The sequence below is a fragment of the Ovis canadensis genome, chromosome 22 (genome assembly GCF_042477335.2).
Source record: "Ovis canadensis isolate MfBH-ARS-UI-01 breed Bighorn chromosome 22, ARS-UI_OviCan_v2, whole genome shotgun sequence".
Classification (NCBI taxonomy): Eukaryota; Metazoa; Chordata; class Mammalia; order Artiodactyla; family Bovidae; genus Ovis; species Ovis canadensis.
This window is the reverse complement of record NC_091266.1, coordinates 3,280,853-3,284,254: the sequence shown is the minus strand read 5'-3', so window position 1 is coordinate 3,284,254 and position 3,402 is coordinate 3,280,853.

The window sequence follows — 3,402 nt, the reverse complement described above, 5'->3', positions numbered from 1 at the left end:
CCTGAGGATTCCTCTCCAGTGCTGAAATGGATCTTGGGGTACTTCTGGAGTCTCCCCAGGGGAGTCAGTCCTCGTCTCGAATGCGGGCATGCACTTGCGCTTTCCTCCAGAGCGGTAGCAGCAGTGTCACGCAGCCCGCCGCGTGGATCAAAGGATCTATGGTTTTCCCTCGAGTCTTTCCCACGAGGCTTTCCCACGAGGCTTTCCCACAGGGCTGTCCCACGTGCACACGTGGTGGGAGTCGATCCTCGGCTTGAACGTCAAGGCAGTGCAGGAAAAACAGGTTCCTCTGGAATGGACCGACACATCTGGGGGACTCTTTGAATGGTGGCACGACCCTGGAGTTCCTCTCGCCTTTCCTGTGGAGAGCGCCTCCTCTTGAGATGCGACGGGAACGCCGGGAATTCTTTCCCTACGAAACAGGGAAAGGATCCCTCATCTCGAGCTAGGAGGCGGAAACGGGGCTCCCCTGGATGTGTGCGGGACACACGTGATTCCTCTCGAGTGGAGACGGGTATGTCGGGGAACTTCTTGAGTTGCAGCAAGGGTGTGAAGGACCCTTTGGAAGTTCCAGTGGTTAGATGTGATTGGCCTCGAGAAGCCTCAGCGGAAATGGGCCTCATCTCGCCTGGAGGGCAAAACCTCCTGGATTTTCTCGAGTTGCGGCAGGTGCTCTCGACTTACGACGGGGACCTCAGGGACACGCTCTGGTGGCCTCAGGAAAGGCCAGTCCGCATGCGAGTTCCTCGGGGGCCTCTCGGGATTCCTCTCCCGTCGATGCCGGGGCCTAAGACCTTGTGTGGAGTCGGGGCCGGAACCTGAGGATTCCTCTCCAGTGCTGACATGGATCTTGGGGTACTTCTGGAGTCTCCCCAGGGGAGTCAGTCCTCGTCTCGAATGCGGGCATGCACTTGCGCTTTCCTCCAGAGCGGTAGCATCAGTGTCACGCATTCTGCCGCGTGGAGCAAAGGGTCTATGGTTTTCCCTCGAGTCTTTCCCACGAGGCTTTCCCACGAGGCTTTCCCACAGGGCTGTCCCACGTGCACACGTGGTGGGAGTCGATCCTCGGCTTGAACGTCAAGGCAGTGCAGGGAAAACAGGTTCCTCTGGAATGGACTGACACATCTGCCGGACTCTTGGAATGGTGTCACGACCCTGGAGTTCTTCTCGCCTTTCCTGTGGAGAGCGCCTCCTCTTGAGATGCGACGGGAACGCCGGAATTCTTTCCCTACGAAACAGGGAAAGGATCCCTCATCTCGAGCTAGGAGGCGGAAACGGGGCTCCGCTGGATGTGTGCGGGACCCACGTGCTTCCTCTCGAGTGGAGACGGGTATGTCGGGGAACTTCTTGAGTTGCAGCAAGGGTGTGAAGGACCCTTTGGAAGTTCCAGTGGTTAGACGTGATTAGCCTCGAGAAGCCTCAGCGGAAATTGGCCTCATCTCGCCTGGAGGGCAAAACCTCCTGGATTTTCTCGAGTTGCGACAGGTGCTCTCGACTTACGACGGGGACCTCAGGGACCCGCTCTGGTGGCCTCAGGAAAGGCCAGTCCCCATGCGACTTCCTCGGGGGCGTCTCGGGATTCCTCTCCCGTTGATGCCGGGGCCGAAGACCTTGTGTGGAGTCGGGGCCGGAACCTGAGGATTCCTCTCCAGTGCTGAAATGGATCTTGGGGTACTTCTGGAGTCTCCCCAGGGGAGTCAGTCCTCGTCTCGAATGCGGGCATGCACTTGCGCTTTCCTCCAGAGCGGTAGCAGCAGTGTCACGCAGCCCGCCGCGTGGATCAAAGGATCTATGGTTTTCCCTCGAGTCTTTCCCACGAGGCTTTCCCACGAGGCTTTCCCACAGGGCTGTCCCACGTGCACACGTGGTGGGAGTCGATCCTCGGCTTGAACGTCAAGGCAGTGCAGGAAAAACAGGTTCCTCTGGAATGGACCGACACATCTGGGGGACTCTTTGAATGGTGGCACGACCCTGGAGTTTCTCTCGCCTTTCCTGTGGAGAGCGCCTCCTCTTGAGATGCGACGGGAACGCCGGGAATTCTTTCCCTACGAAACAGGGAAAGGATCCCTCATCTCGAGCTAGGAGGCGGAAACGGGGCTCCCCTGGATGTGTGCGGGACCCACGTGATTCCTCTCGAGTGGAGACGGGTATGTCGGGGAACTTCTTGAGTTGCAGCAAGGGTGTGAAGGACCCTTTGGAAGTTCCAGTGGTTAGATGTGATTGGCCTCGAGAAGCCTCAGCGGAAATGGGCCTCATCTCGCCTGGAGGGCAAAACCTCCTGGATTTTCTCGAGTTGCGGCAGGTGCTCTCGACTTACGACGGGGACCTCAGGGACACGCTCTGGTGGCCTCAGGAAAGGCCAGTCCGCATGCGAGTTCCTCGGGGGCCTCTCGGGATTCCTCTCCCGTCGATGCCGGGGCCTAAGACCTTGTGTGGAGTCGGGGCCGGAACCTGAGGATTCCTCTCCAGTGCTGACATGGATCTTGGGGTACTTCTGGAGTCTCCCCAGGGGAGTCAGTCCTCGTCTCGAATGCGGGCATGCACTTGCGCTTTCCTCCAGAGCGGTAGCATCAGTGTCACGCATTCTGCCGCGTGGAGCAAAGGGTCTATGGTTTTCCCTCGAGTCTTTCCCACGAGGCTTTCCCACGAGGCTTTCCCACAGGGCTGTCCCACGTGCACACGTGGTGGGAGTCGATCCTCGGCTTGAACGTCAAGGCAGTGCAGGGAAAACAGGTTCCTCTGGAATGGACTGACACATCTGCCGGACTCTTGGAATGGTGTCACGACCCTGGAGTTCTTCTCGCCTTTCCTGTGGAGAGCGCCTCCTCTTGAGATGCGACGGGAACGCCGGAATTCTTTCCCTACGAAACAGGGAAAGGATCCCTCATCTCGAGCTAGGAGGCGGAAACGGGGCTCCGCTGGATGTGTGCCGGACCCACGTGCTTCCTCTCGAGTGGAGACGGGTATGTCGGGGAACTTCTTGAGTTGCAGCAAGGGTGGGAAGGACACTTTGGAAGTTCCAGTGGTTAGACGTGATTAGCCTCGAGAAGCCTCAGCGGAAATGGGCCTTATCTCGCCTGGAGGGTAAAACCTCCTGGATTTTCTCGAGTTGCGACAGGTGCTCTCGACTTACGACGGGGACCTCAGGGACCCGCTCTGGTGGCCTCAGGAAAGGCCAGTCCCCATGCGAGTTCCTCGGGGGCCTCTCGGGATTCCTCTCCCGTCGATGCCGGGGCCTAAGACCTTGTGTGGAGTCGGGGCCGGAACCTGAGGATTCCTCTCCAGTGCTGACATGGATCTTGGGGTACTTCTGGAGTCTCCCCAGGGGAGTCAGTCCTCGTCTCGAATGCGGGCATGCACTTGCGCTTTCCTCCAGAGCGGTAGCAGCAGTGTCACGCAGTC